At 41.0% G+C, this 16,213-nt stretch overlaps 1 protein-coding gene across 9 annotated transcripts in view; it reads right to left on the bottom strand.

Annotated features, from left to right (window-relative positions):
- SLC45A1 (solute carrier family 45 member 1) overlaps nt 1-16,213 on the bottom strand; it is a 59,285-nt gene that overhangs the window by 37,621 nt on the left and 5,451 nt on the right. For 3 of the 9 annotated variants that reach the window (XM_032708769.1, XM_032708775.1, XM_032708783.1), the window contains exon 2: nt 881-935. The exons of 5 other annotated variants lie outside the window; for them this stretch is intronic. The gene's annotated coding sequence lies outside the window, so the exon portion shown is untranslated. Of the gene's footprint in view, nt 1-880; nt 939-16,213 lie in introns of those variants that run through there. One more of the 9 variants, XM_032708770.1, reaches the window with a different exon arrangement.

Below are 16,213 nucleotides of genomic sequence, written 5' to 3'. Positions count from 1 at the left end.
GAAGTTAATTTTATTATTCATGCATTCACAGAAGAGGTCAGAAGGACATGGGCACAACTATAAAACAGATTCTGTAGTGGTTTTCATATGAGGATTACTTCTTATCAGCAGTAAGGAAACTCTTTATTAATCTGTCAGAAACCATTAAGGGGCCATTCCCCTCTGCTATGATGAAATCAGAGTAAAACTACACTTGAATTAATTTTTCAGTTAGTAAAAAGATGGTTAGGAACCACAGAGGAGGAATGTAGCGCTCCAGATTCTGAAGTTTGTGGAATCTAGGTTCATACTATGATACTACTACAGTATGTTTTTACTTACTTTTAGTAACCACAGCACAATGGCAGTAAATTGTGACGGTTTTGATAAAATACCCTGGTGTTTAATAGTATAACAGCCAAGTCTGGTTACACTTTTGGCACAAATCGCCAGAGAATGTCTGTTTTAAAAAGTAGCTGCTACAATTACAGCTATATATGAGGGATTAGCAATGCCTTTGAAATATACCTTCATACTCTCATAGGCATGTTTGCAGCTGGAGGCAAACTGAACTGAAAATAAGCAATGTGAGTTGGAGCACACATTATGACATAGAAAATACCAACCACCTTGTCAATCAGCTCTTCAGAAATTACATAGATTGTAGAAAAGCCATCCCTTAGCATTTGTGGTTTGCAGCAACCGAGAGCCCAAAGCATTAGACTCAAAATGAATGAGCAGGAAAGGGAATGCTTGAGCAGCTCCAATACGCCGAGTCCTGCATACCACAGTGCGGTGCTAGAGACCGAGACTGGCTTGGCCTTCACTTTCAGGTGACTCCGCAGAACTTGCAGTCAAGACTAGACCAGAGCCTGTTCACCCACACTGCCCTCACCCTTACCTGAGAAACGCATCTGATGCTTCACTCTGCATTGCCCATCCCACGAGGTCTGTACCTGCAGAGAAGTGTGTTCATAAACCTGCAGAAATTCAAAGGGAAGAACTGCAGGGATATACAATTGGTACACGATGACACAAATTCTACCATCTCACTGCTTTTCTTTCACAGCACACGGGTCCAACAGCATGGCCAGCTCTCCAAGCTGCTGGTTCACAGCTGTGCGTGCCAACTCTGGCACAATGTTGGCAGAAGTGCCTGTTGGATCAAGCTTGCACAGCTCCTGCATATCCAACCACGGCCTGGGACTAAAGCTTTTAAGTTCTGTCAAACAATAATGGTTATCAGTTTGCTCTTCACAATGAAATTCCCTGTTCCCAAAAAGAAGCCAGGAGTTTCACTGAGGTAGCAATAACACAGAAATGTAGAGCACTGATTCTCAACCACCTATGTAAAGTTCAAAGTAATTTCTTGCTAACCTTGCCTCTTTAAAAACTTTCTAAACATAATTTGGGACTGTATTTTAAGTTGACCACAGGAAGCACAAAACAGGAAAGTCCAGGAAAAGCCTTGTCTTCCCCTCAGGCACTTCCTGTACTAGTGACAAAAGCATAATGCAAAATTGCTACCAAAATGCTTCATGTTTAGGTTATTGTCTTCCTTTTAGGCAAGAAATATTTGTTCATCAAAAATCACAGCCTTGAAGCAACAATGCCTACCTCTGCGTCACTGTGTCTGGTTAGACAGCAAGCTTTTGGGAACATGTCTCTGATAAACCAAGTCAAGGAATAAACTCAGAAAATGAGCCAGAAAATAAAGTCTGAGAATGATCCAAACCAAACCAAAGCTCTTTATTTTTCCTCCCCCTCTTCAAGCACATTCAGTGCTTAACAGTCATTTGATATGCTAGGTCACCCTTTGCTGAAAGTAAATTACCTATACTCCTCTCCACCAGCTAATGGAAGAAAAAGCTCAATGGTCCCTGAAAGGAGAAAGCAGACAATTCAAGCATTCCCACATTAAAAACAGACATCACAAACAATTGAAAAAGCCACAAATTGTTCCCTGATATCCACATTTATGCAATATCCTCAATCACAATGTTAACAGTGAATTCTCTCTTCCTGCTTAGACATCTAGGCAATAAAAGCAAGAATATACAAAAGACAGAACGTTCACAAAAACTTTTTCACAAATATTAATCACTTTTTTTCCTTCCCATGCTGTCTACAAGGCAGCCTAAAGAGCCTTTTTTTAAACTCTGTTTAAGCAAAGTCTGTAACAGGCTCAGTCTCAATGCATGTTTGCTCCAGCCATGACTTGACCCTACATTGAAGGAAGAGTTTGGCATGTGCTAGCAATTAATTTCCATCTCTGCTTCATTTCCATAGACAGAAAAGGAGTATGTGCACCACCAGGTAGACAGATCATGCTCTGTTCTGACCTGGATGACTGGAGAAGCAGGAACTCGAGATGTCTGCTTCTCAATCTGGACACAGCATCTGATCTCTGCTGTACATCAAACAGGGATGCTTCTCCCCACCGTTCCCCTTGACAGTGACAATTTGTGCTTCCCTAGTCTCACTGAAATCTCTACATCCTTCTCTACTTCTCTACTGTTTCCCAAAGCTCCTGCCAATCTTGAACAAGAGAAAATTAGACAGCAAAGACATGTTCTTAACCATAAAGGTATTCACACAACTGACAAAGGAAGAGGGAAGGAATAAAAAAAAATCCTGAAAATCGACACTGGACTCAGGGAAAGTTTACATTTGTTAGTGATGTTTTAGTGAACACTTCAAGATGTTCTCACAGCTCATTGCAAGAACAGCACACAGGTTTTCACTTTAGGTGAACATAGAGTCAATAGTCTCCCATTTCATGATGGTTGTTACCACACAGGCAGGATCCGTGTGCACGTTTCTGTTCAAAACTAGTGTTCAATACTATCTGCAGACGCTTCAATATTCCTTCCTCGAAAAATGTTCATCATTTCACCCCAACTTTTGCAACTGGGAGGACTTTCCTGTCATAAAAGGAAACACTACTTATGTTCCAATCCTTCAGCAATAAACGACTCACTCTTCTGTGTTACTACAGAAATCAGAAGACAAAGACTTTTTTTAAAAGGGTATTTTCTAGAAGGAGTGGGGTAAACTGCAGCAGGAGAAACTTGCTTGTGTGAGTGCTTTCAGAGTGCAAGAAACAGATAACCGTATATTAATTAGCTTTGGGCTCCAGTTGCAACAGCATTTCTCTCCACATTGAGAGAAAGATCTTGTGACTGACAAAAGCTAAAATCATGCAGGGAAAGTAGCTTTCTAAATCACAGTCTAAGCTGAAGGACTGCAAATCAAAGAGGTCAGGGACTTTGACTACTTCAGCTAATGGGTACACAACAAAAGGCATGATGGGTCCTGAGGCAAGTAGATAAGATAAGCCTCTAAAATGCCCACAACTCCTTAACAGCATCTTGGTAATATCAGTTCAAACCAAATCAATTCCTTTAATCCACATTAAAATAGTTCTAATACCACATTGCATCTGAAGGAAGCTAACTTGCCTGATTTTCTGCTAATACAGGTGACCCTAGATTGTCAATCTTCTCTCTACCCTCCCTTTTCACAAAGGCCTAACTCCACTCACTCATGAAGACACCAAAGGTGACATGAGAACATGTGCCCACAGAAGTGTATACATGACACATGAATTAATGCAGTTCTGCACCCTGCAAGGCAATTCCTGTGCAGGAGCAGTGGACAGGATCCTCAAAGGTGAGCAAGTTTGAACACAGATACGCTCATAACAAATGTCACTACGCCTGAAAAATCATCGTCACTTTGGTGGGTCTTATGAACAGTGAAGTCCACCACTCCTGACTGAAAAGAGCCCACCAGTTAAATGTATTCCAGCTCATTAGCCTAAACCCTTTTAGAAACAATATTATATTACCTAATATTCCCCCACTACAACAGGCTCCAAACTATAGTTGCTTTGCTGAGATGCTGTCTTTATTGCAATCTAGAGAAACATGCCAAGTAATATACATAATGCAATAAAAAGATTTTCCATTTGGAATATTTTTATGTGTCAAAATCAAACTCAGTTCATCAGGTCCTAATGAAACCTAAAAGTAAGGCAGTTTCTTTTTGCTTCAGAATAGGGAGTATTCCTCTTGATTTAACACATTAAGGAGTATGGAAGAGAGATAGCTATCTGTCCTGAGTCTTGAACCCTTTGAGATCTGCCACCTTGCATTAGCAAACTTATTTGCTCGTAGTATCGTCATGGGCAAGCTTATAATTAAATAAATAAATAAATAAAAGTCCTTTTCGGATGGTTTTATTTATGTCTACAGTCTGTTGTCCCCTATGTGGGAATGCACAACAAACTCACAACATGGAGCTATATTCTACATAAAGAGTTCTGCCCGAGACAAAAAAAACCCCACTTTGTATTATATACTATTTCTTTCAAAGTCTTACTGAAAATCTGCAAACATTCAGTTTCATCATTCTGAGTACTTATATGATAGCTAATTAGAATATAAGAGAAAGTGAATATATTTATAAATTATTTGGAGGAATACAACACAGTATCATTCTCCTACTTCTTTAGGCATGCTTTCCCTCTATGAGAATCCCATCCTTTAGCAACATATGTCCAGGTAACTGTCTTCCTGATGATGCAGGTGTTCCTTACTAAGACAGGCAACGTTCTGTTCCTGATGCTACTGACAGACTCATTAAATACTTCAGTAGCTAGGGGAAAATAAGACATTAGAAGTGTCCTTAACTGTCTTAGCTGGACAATGCTATGCCGATTTTGTGCTCAGAAAAATTTGAGATTTTTAGGGACAAATGTGCCCCAGAGTGTGCGTGTTACACCTAAAGATTAATTCTTCTAGGTTGTCCTTTTCCCTTTCCATGCAACTGACAACATGCTGCTTTACAGGCAACAGATATTGCTTCCTGTACACAAAGCCATGTAAAATGAGATTTTGGGAAATAATGGAATTTTTTTTTTTAACTACAAAATAAGTACTACCCCCCTCGCCCAAGAGATTTTCTATTTGAGACTCACGGACTTGCCTGCAACTACTGCTATCCTCCTCTGCCTCTGGGAAAGGAGATAAATCTTATCAATAAGTAATTAGAACAGAGAGCAAACTGTGTTGTCAGCTGAGCCAATGCAGGTATACCCTGTTATAGTTCCCTCACTTACCACTGCCTACTTACCAAATAAACTGACCAAATGAGTCAGTCATTGCAACAAAATGATGTAATGCATAAAACCTTTGAACTAGTAACCTCCAATATTCTTTGAATGCTCTGGAATAACCCCTGCATTAGTCAGGGAGCAGCAAGTACAGGCTGCCACTGCCTTCGTGAGTCACAACAAAAGAAACTTGGCATCTCCTACAGGTTTGTGTAACCCTCCTCCTCATGTTCTTCCATGAAAAGCCAGTGTCTCCCAAACTGAGCACATAATACAAGCACATCTGTGATGCTGACTACGGCCCTACTAGATCCCGTCAATGCCATTGGAGCAACGTGTACCCCAATCAACTAGTGCTCCTGATCTGTGCTCCTCTGTGTTTACATACCTCTGTCCATTAAAACAGATGCATTCTGCATTGGATATTTATCCAGCTAATCTTCACCTGAAGACATTTAGAGTGTCTAAGTCAAGCAGTCTAGTCTTATGTTTCCTATAGACGCTTTGCATCTGCAGAATTAATTTCCAATCCCTCATGAAATCCACCAAATTACAAACAGCACTTTTCCAATTACGCAGCCTTCACTGGCTTAGACAGTCCTTCTGTAGAAAGGCAAACTTCAAAACCTACCACCTTGAGAGATGTTTCTGAAAGCTGCTTCTTCAAGCAGTAAGGCGTTGCGGATTAACAGTAGAAGCTGAAGCTGCTTCTACCACTGCTTCAAACCCACAAATATTAGCAAAGAATTGTTAATTCTACCCCAGCTTCTTTCTTTCCAATTATTCTTCCTATTCAGCTCCAGTTCCAAACCAAATGTAGAATTCAAGGTATATTGCAGACGGCAAACGACTTACCGCTTGCACTTCGAAGCGGAGAAGCATCTTCTTCCTCCTTTCATGGTTAGTCTGCCAAAAGCAGAAAAGCCTTCTCTGGACCCAAGAATACTCCTCTTTTCTTCTCCATACAAAACATAATGAGATTTTAAACTTCTAATTACTAAAAATTTAACTCCAAATTGCAAGCAGCTTTCATAAAAGATGCCTGGCAGAAAACACCTTAGTATTTGCTGAATTCGAACATAAACACGCACTTACTTATTTTAAAGCTAAATACTTGAAAGCCTACAAGACCAGGATGCAAGGCAAGCTGCGCTGTTTTACTCACCAGCTCCAGTAAGCCCAGAGAGTTACCTTTTCAACAACACAGGCACAGATCTCTTAGATCTGTCGTGGAAATAAAAGGAATTAGCATGTTCAATCAAGAAAAAGAACCTGCTGTTATCTATGCAGCTGGGAAATTGTGCATATTTGGACAGCAGACCCAGATTAATGCTTCTCTAGCTTCTACAATTTATACAGTTACATGAGAGTGGTCAAGAAGCTTAAATAAAAAAAGAACAAATATTAATGGGTAAAAATCTCAGTTTCTTACCCTACTGAACAAAGCACCCTCACTAGAGCACTGCACATACTCTTTCAGACAGGCACTGACATCTTGGCTGAGAGACATCAGTGGTTCTCAACATCCTCTCAGTCACGAATGAAGCTACAGCTTCTACAAAGCCCTAATATCTGGTGTTTGCGACAAGGCTGTGAGAGCAGACTAACAAGGGAGAAGGGCAAACAGCTGACCTATGAATTCTCCTCTGATCAGTACACACTGGGTCATTTGCATCACCTCCTGTTCAGACAGGGCAACTCTAGGCTCTCCATCACTGATCGTCTCCAATTTTTGCTTCGTGTTTGTGTAAATCTGTTTCTCTTCCTCAACAGCAGCTTTGTGGACTTCCATTTTCTTATCCTTAAGGATGCAGACAGTTAGCCTGACAGTGTTTCAGCTTCATAAAAATCAGCTCAGGATCTTTGCACTGCTGGTCCTTTATAGGCGTGAATGCAATTTAGGAAGCACTGGAGGAGGCAAATATTAGAAGCACACCTTGCCATGTCAACTTTCAACAAAACAACAGATGACACATTAACCTCACACTGATTATTCCTTACAGAACTTCTCCATTTCCTTAGTCTCTTAGCTCAGTAAGAAGCAGAAATGGTTTGTCACCAGAACCACTAGTGGCTCAGTAAGCGTTCCAGCTTTCCCTCTCAGCATTCCAAGCAGAGGAATCAGCCACAAAGGGTTTTTTCCTTTTCTTCTGATTGAACACACTCAGACACAAGTTTGCACACGGCAAGCACTGCACATATTTTGGTATGATAAGAAACACCTGGCAAGCGGAGGCTCAAGTGATGGAAATCACCTTACTGATTCTATGGAAGACTAACTACAAAAGAGTCCACGACATAAGGACATTTCTGAAATTTAACACATTCATCACAGCAAGGGAAAGCTGCAAAGCAAACTTGAACTGCCTGCTGTGACAACTCCAGAAGTTTTGTGCTGAGCTCAATGCAAGTAACTGCTCTAAATTCCTAACAGCACCACAAGGAATAATGGCAGTAATTGCATAAGAACAGAAAGAGGTAGTCTCTCCATTGCTAGTAGCAATACAGGAGTAGATATTTTGGACCAAAAAAAAGAATACATCTATTTCTGTGTCTTGCCTAAGCGAGGTCTCAATACCAACTTCCTTAAAGAAGGATGTAAAAAAAAAAAAAAAAAGCCCTACATGTAATAGATAACATAAATGTTTATGTTAGAATTCAGCAAATACTAAGTTGTTTTCTTTCCTCACAGAGAGAGAGCTAACCTGGTTATCAAACTTCCTTTGTGCAATTCCCCATCACTTTCAGCCAAAAAGGCCAACACCCACTGTACTCTAAGTGATCCCCTTGGCTCCAATGCCTCTCTCTGATATGGAAAAATCACAACCACCACTTACATCAGAGCCTCTTAACAGCTCCCACTTCATAACCTGGGCCAATGTCTGAGGTAGTAGTTTTACCACTGGGAAAAACTAATCTTTCAGCAAGGACAATCAACAGGTGACCACAGGAGAGGACTGCTGGTGAGACAGGATCAATCATAACTGGAAATTTCAGTACTTAAGAAATTCTCTAATGTGAGTTTTAGAGAACAGCTTCACTACAGGTAAGATACAAGCTGCCCTCCTACCCACAAAGGCTTACTGTACTGAAGGAAATTTCTCTAACTACTTATAATGGTGCTTTAAATACACAGTACTGCAAGAACCTAGCCAAATGAAAGTAAGAATTGCGAGGTTACAGGTAGTATGAGACTGGAGTAATCCTTTGCAAAAGACTGTGGGCAGACTGCTCAGCACTCCTACCAACACAAAGCACCTGTGGACTGTCCCCTCTGATAGAACTGGAGTGAGGGTCCTCAGAAGGCTGGCAGTGCCCTGGAACCCATCTAAGCCAAATTTGCAGCAGACTTGAAGAATTCCCATAGCATGATCTCTCTCAGTCAGTTAAACACAGAAGAAGTACAGCTGCATATTCCCTGTTTCCACAGAAAAGCAGCATCGAAGGTGACACCTAGGCTCAGCTTTTCTCTCTTTTTTTTTTTTTTTTGCAGTCTAGTTTCTTCAGAGACAGCTGCCAGATCTAACATACTTAAGAAGAGGAGTAGCCTCTTCTGAATCCAATCCAACCTGAAATACCGGCTTTGTTGGCCAGAGGCCCAGGTGAGGTTGTAACTGTGACACTACATGCAGCATTGTGGCTTAACCTTTTCCCTCCCAGATTGCCAGAATGCATTTCAGCTCTTTTGACATCTCAGAAACAAAGATCACTTCATATACAGCTTTTTATTTCACTTTCCATTTGAGCATGCCTAATGCACTGCTCTGCAGCAACTACAACCAGCCCAGTCCCTTCCAAACTCTGAGTCAGATGCTGGGCTGTGTCTTGCAAGCGCTCAGTCTCCCCAGCATCCCCAGGGCCAGAGGCTGCTGTGCCAAGAGCCTCCAACCTTTGTCGGGAGGGGCTCAGCAGCACTCTCACCTTTGGCCAACTGCTCACTCTGTTCCACCCTTCCTGACTCAACCTCAAACAACAGCCAAGGGAACAATGTCCTTTTCTCTCCTACTATTTGTCCAAGTAAGAGTCTGCAGGCTTACACATATGCAGATATCCAGGCTGTTTGAACAGACTTATTTCCAGACAGAGAATCCTGCAACTTCGTGGTAACTTGAGATGTTTATAAACATTTCTTCAGCCATGCCACAGCTAGCTGACTAAAAAAAATAAAAGTTAAACTAAGTGTTCAAACAAATTCCTGGGACACATTATCAGCAGCTGGGTCTGGCAGTTGGGAAACTCATTGTCTTTAAACACGGCAGCTGTTCAGGACTTTCTGCCCTTAGCTCCTTATTTGGGAAGATATCTTCTTCCTGTATTTGGGAAGAAATTTTAAGAGAGCTTCATCTGCCATAAAAAACCCCTTACAATAATACATGCAATTCATCATGCTAGCATTTTTAAAAGGGAACTTTTGAAAAGTTAAACATTGTGCTGGTTTTAAGTATCATAGAAGCAAACAATGCACATGTATTCTGGGTTGGGTCACATCTGGAAAAATGGAATTTGAGCAGGCTGGTCAAAGGTGCTCCTAAAGCTTTCTGTTTTCTTGTGCTTAGAACAAATTGGATTGTATGACAATTTACAGTGGGAGAGACCTCAGGAGGTCTCTAGTCCAACATCCTTCTCCAGGAAGGATCACCAGCTATTAGGTCAGACCAAGTTGCTCAGGGCTTGATTCAGTCTGGTCTTGAAACCCTCCAAGTTGCGCAGGGACTGCACAACCTCTCTGAGCTGCTGGTTTTAATGCTGGACTGCTTCACTGTGAGGAAGTCCTCCCCTTTACACATATCCAGCTGCTGCTGATAAAATGGTCTTTTCAACCACAGAAATTCTTCTGACAATTTCCTCCTTTAGTTTTCTAACTTTCATAGTGGCATACTCATCTTCTCAAACCTCTGCTCTCATCTGACTCCTACTTGCCTCCTCATTCCTTTTGTTTGCCCTTGACTTCTCACCTTCAACACAGCATGCCCTACGCTTCAAACAGCTTTCTGCCTTTTGCTTAGAAATCCTCCTGCAATGTTGTGCTGTCATTCTCTCATCAGTTTACTCCTTACAACTTCTCAGCAATAAGGATGCCTGGAGGTGCATGCAAAGACAGATCCCGTGTCACCTTTTCTGCTTGAATTCCTTGGTGCAAGACAAAGGATGCCCAGCACTTTTCCACTCTGCAGGTAACTGCATCCACAAGCAGCACTGGAGTCCATTCTTTTTCGTTCCAAAGCATTCCCCAGGGTGTCACAAAAAATCTCTCATAAGCAGACACCATGAACAGCAAATATTTTGTTTTCAGTTCCTGCTCTGGAGACTACCAGACATAGCAGTGCAGATGAAGCCACAACTTCTACTGTGAGACAATACTACCACGACTCCCGTGGCATGTGCTCATTTCTACAGAACTTTGGGCAGATGGCAGATGTACTCCAGCTGTGTAAGCCATCCCTTAAGGAATTCCAAGTGAATTAATCGTAATGTGAGGAAAGTCCTGACAGACTGCTTCCCCACCCCCACCCAAGGGGAAAAGGATTTCAACGACAACAAAAAAGATCACAGACTGGGATATCCCAGCTACCTTGACTACAGCAGTCAAGTCTTACTTCAGGTGACTCAGAGTTACTCAGCTATCAGGACAAACTATCAAGTCAACCCTTTCACTCTGACACCAAGAAATAATGACTCTCGTGACACTTCTTCCTGCTCACTTGCCAAATAACCTTGTTGATATCTTCTTTACAAAATAAATGCAAGCTACCAGAATCTGATGTACAAGCAAGCTGCTCCAGCTTCTCTCAAGTATGGACAGCAATGGAACAGTTGCAGTAATTTCCAAGAAACTGTAAATTAAAGTTATTAAATATGTTTAACATAATTTTTATGGCATAGAATATTCTTAGGCATCTTCATTTTAAAACAAGCAAAGTGGCTTCTGAAAATGCCATATAGCAAAAATACCTGGAGAATCACAGCATCCTGGAGCTCTGAGGCAAGATGCAAAGCCCTGCTCCAGACTGGCCCAGCCACCTGGTATTGAAGTGAATTACAGACCAATACAGGTGGAGACTTCCGCTATCCATGCAACATCAGAGAGTCAAAGGGAAAGCTTAAAATAAGCTCACTTAACTAGGCTGAGTCTAATTTGTCCTAACTATGCATGGCAATTTCAAAGTATGTATTGAAGGGCACTAGGAGATGTGCCAGGTACCACCAGCAATTCCTTAGCAAGCAAACAGGTAGGGAAGGCACTATCCCTGGGACGCTTGCCAACAGTATTCTTCTTGAGCACCCTACAGTAGGGTTGCCTACTCAAAAACCTACCTGGCAATGTGTTCTAATGTTCTACTATAAATTTTGGTTAACAACAAACATGATTTGTTTTATATAACACAGAACACCTTACTCAATTCCATATCTGTGCACTGCTTCCAACAGAAGCCACTAGCAAACATGGAAATAAAACACATTAGAAATGGGGCAGAGAAACCTTCACCTTTTGTCCACCATCTATTAGGGATTCAGCAGTTGGCTCTAGTGATCTGTCACAGATAATAGGCTGATGATTGGCTTCCATACTGCAGGCCCTCTTCCTCCTCCTCCTTCCTTGGACACAGAGACACAGGCCATGCTGGACCAGTCCCTCAGAGCCACCATGAGCTCGCACTGCCCTGAAGGGGCACCTTTGTAGGTGACTTCACTGAAACACACACTGCTTAAAGCCACGCGTTCCTTAGACTGTGTGTTTGTTTTAAAATAACCCATAATCAACTCATTCTAAGAATCTCCAAGCCTTAAATCATAAAGTCTATCCTCCACCAACTCCTGGAAATTTGCCCAGAAAGAAAACTAAAAAGTCTGAAAACATCTGACTTGCTGACTGTTGAAATCTGGGACCAGACAAATGCATGGAAAAACTGATCTGTAGCCAGAAAATACAGGACCAGGCAGGGACAGCTGTGGCTTCTGAGGGAGCACAGGAGGATTGGACCACAAAAGCAACTAGGCTTGCAAGCTTTCCTCAAAGTAGACTTTCCTATTGCTCCGACAGGAGTTCGATTACTGGTCTAGATGGACTGTTGGTCTGACCCATAAGGGCATTTCTCATGTTATGTTTATTCCCACACACAGATGGAATTGGATTCACAGCCAAACAAAAGACTCATATTCAGAACTTCAGTTAGTGCACTGTCTCGATATTCACACGCACACACAAGATTCAGAAAGGATGTTACTTTCACTACACATCTTTCTGGATTATCTTTCTTTTCCATTGAAATGTGGGCTGCCTTTTGGGAGCCAGCCACCTGACTCAGGAGACAATGCTGCTGAACTGCTGTCAGCTGCTGCACTGGAATACAGTACCATCTGACAGACAAGAAAAACGATTCTTAACATACTTACCACAACTGTGCCAGAGGTTAGAATCGGCATTAGTTGTGTATGTTAGGCAAGTAAATAAGTAAATACTCGCATATACAGCGAGCAGCTTGGGAAAAAGACAAAATAATATATTTACAGAGTAATGTGCCGCCAGGTCTCCGCATGTGAGCATTTCCGTGTGTGACGCTTATTTTCAAAGTTATAAAAAGAGTATTTAAGAGAAATCATTAACCCATCAGCAAAAAACCTGTCCTCTATGTGAGCCTAAAGTTCTCCATCAATATACAGACGGCATCTTTCCCTGCTAGAGTGTGGAAAAGCAAAGTAACTTGGAAAAAAGGCCTGTATTACTAGAAATCATTTAATAACAAAAGCTTCATGGAGGCTTTACTTTGAAACTATTGGTTCCAACAAGACCAGAATACCTGGGAAATCATACCAGAATTAGAAAGCGCCTGCATGCCAAGTCTGAGACTGAGCCACATACCTTTCCTTCCTCAAAAGACTATTTTGATAGCAGATTTGGTTCAGCTTATTTACAGGTTTGCAGGTCATTTTTTAACTTGTCAAAACATATGCCAAGCATGTGTGCAGCAGCCAGATAACTTATAATTTAAGTAATTTCTGAAAACAACATGCAGAAACAAACATTTAATACAGATGATTATCACTTATACTTTGATTTTGGCTTCATACTACTATCTTTGCATCACTATATTTAATTACACTCCACATTTCCTTCATGATTCATCATTGCATAACAAACCTGATAGCTACTTTATGGGTGTGTTGCAGGTTTGCACAATTAACTGAGTCTATTGAACTGGAAATGACGATTTGTATTACCTGAAAAGATCATGTGGCTGCATAGTTTGTGGGTGTTGGTTTATTAGAATGGAAAGCACCAATTAGAGAAGGAGAAAACAAAGACAAACTCATTATATTTTAAAGAGAAGTACCTATGACTTCCTGGAAATGCTAAAGTTTATTAGGGATAGGATTCCCAGGTGCTAAATTACAAAGAAAATTATTTTTCCTGTGTTCATGAGCATGTAGGAATGGCAAAGGAGGAAGCGCAGGCAATGGAGAGAGAACAAACACACAGCAATCCAGGAACAGGACAAGAGAGGCGTTTCCATGCCAAGGCCACCTCCCCTGTCACTGCCACCTCCCAGCCCCTTCCCAGCAAAGTCTGCAGATGCTGTGGGCTGCATGAGTAGGTCACACAAGCTGCAGCAGGGACTCACTGGGGACTGTGTGCTCTGCCCTGAGCCCAGAAACACACTCAGCAGATCCCAGAAGGAAGAGAAGGCGTTTCCCTCAACAAATACCAGCACCCAAACCCGCAGTGACCCTGCAGAGAGTGGAAGAGAGTGCAGCCTCAAGATGACAGTAATTTCTAGAGTTGAGGATTTAGGGTTTGGGCCATGTCCCAGGCCACGCAGGTGCAGCCTCACCACCTAGACTTTTTCACACTGCTCTCCCTGCAGAGCTATTTCCAGCCATGCAACAGAAATACTTTTTTTCTCTCCATATTTTAAGCTCAACAGCAAACTAAGTTCGATCATACTTTACTGTTCATATCTACTTTCAACAGCTCCACCTCATTACCACAAATCCTTACTAAAAATATAAACATCAAATGCCTCCAAGCTGACTAAAGGTTACATATTCGACTAAGACATTCACACTTAGAAGGTGATACTCATGACAGAACAAACACCATATAATTTAAGTAATTAAATATGTACTAAAAACTCAAGCTATTTAGTTGCTTAAAATTCCCATGAATTATTCTGCAATGTACTTAAATCCAAGAAATTTCACAGCTTAATTATCCCTTGTGTAAATTTCTTAAATTCCAACACAGAAGTACTAAGAGTTTGAAAAAATACTTGATATGGTTCAATGTGGTATATTAGAGGACAAAGTATTTTTCGGTGGAGGTTTTCCTGTGGAGGCAGGGGGAAGAGCGGGGAAACACACAGAATCAGGCTGTTTCCTTAATTTATATTTTTATAATCTTAGTAGTGTTTATGTGAGGTTTGAGGATACTGAACAGCATACCAAGGCACTCAAAAGGTTATGTGTCATGTTTTTCACCCCTAAAAGCAGATTATTATTCCTACAGTATTAATAAATACTGCTTCACCTTTAAATCTTTTTTTTTCCCCCACAGACTTCACAGTAGAACCAATACACATAAAATATCAACTGCTTGTCATGTAGGAGTGCTCTCATAAGAATATAAGCATTCAAGTAGTTTATTTTAATGTAATTATGTGCAAAGGTATCTGCCTGTCAGGATTACCACTAACAGCCAGTTAATATATCCCCAGCTTTGCTTTTCCCACCCAATTGCACTGGCAACAGCTGGAAATTCCAACTGCCACAAGGTTCAGAAGTATGAACCATGCACAGGAGTTCACTCTGCAGTATTTTCAGTGCCTTGAAACAAGAACTGTGTAGGTGTTGGGAACAAGCACAAGAGTAAGCTTATTTTCTGTCCAAATACACCAGGCTGGTGGGTGAAGTTAGTAAATCAAACACCAAGGAAAAAAGGGGGATGCAAAAGATTGCAAAATGGTATGTAAAAGCTTGAGAATTATTGTGATCACATCAGCTTTTCCCCCTTCTTATCTGCTTGTAGCCAATGCTGCTATGCACAAGTGCAGTTAAGACCTGTCTTGTACACGCACATGTAGATATATGTACAAATTCATATCACATATGTGTAAGAGTGAAAAGCTATTCTCATGCCTCAATTTTTGAGATGTTCAATTTGAAATGTTTCAAGGCAACCTGATATTAAAGGCATGACCTTAGTTTTTACTCTAAATCTCGTAAAGGTTATAGATCACATATATATAATCTTAACTAGAGAAAGGGGACTAGAAACAACTTCTTAAAAGATTTCTAAATAAATATTTAAAATATTTATCAGCTACTTCATTCTAAGACCTGAAACGACAATTGTTGATTAATCTATCTCCCCGGCAAAATCGTTAGGTTCTGTAGAACTTGAGTTCTCGAAAAATTAGTGTTTTATTATTAGGCACAAATAGGCACTCAGGTAACGAGTATTAGGCTCTGGAATTAAAGATATCATTCATAAACAGACATTAAAAACACATCAGATTTTGACACCTCCTTGTATGGTTACCTGAAAGGGAATGAGTAGCTTAGACACTCCTCTTTTTGGCCTTGTTAATGACTAGAAAAGTTAATTGTGGTCAAGCATTAGAAAGGAAAAGCTTTCCCGAAGAGAGGTAAACAAAGTGTAAGTTGCATACTGTGGTGTTAGTTTTTGCAGGACTAGTTAGGTGAATGAGAGTGGTGTGGATACACTTCTGCTGCACTCCAGAGCTGCTTCTGCAGATCCAAGATCTTCTGTCCCTAGTTATTTCAAATGTAGCCTTTATCAACCCTTTAGTAAGACTTTGCTTGGGAAAGCAAATCTAGCAAAAAGCAAAGCAGAAGGTGATCTGTGAATAAATCTTTCCATCATGAGAAGTCTTAAATTGTATCATTATTTGATAGATTAACGTCACACTACCTGAGCTGGAACCAAGGCCCCTTTGCAGCTGCACCCCCGCACTGACACAGACAAACCAGATTTCCTCACAGGTTCCACCCCAGGTTTCCCACAGCAGAGTCTCAGACGTCCTGATCCTTAAAAGAATTTAATTAATTCTTTAAATTCAACACGTTGGCTTTGGCTTGGATACTGACTTCCAAACAAAA

This window comes from Chiroxiphia lanceolata, chromosome 22 (genome assembly GCF_009829145.1).
Source record: "Chiroxiphia lanceolata isolate bChiLan1 chromosome 22, bChiLan1.pri, whole genome shotgun sequence".
Classification (NCBI taxonomy): Eukaryota; Metazoa; Chordata; class Aves; order Passeriformes; family Pipridae; genus Chiroxiphia; species Chiroxiphia lanceolata.
The sequence above is the reverse complement of the archived record's forward strand: the minus strand, read 5'-3'. Positions and strand labels throughout refer to the sequence as shown.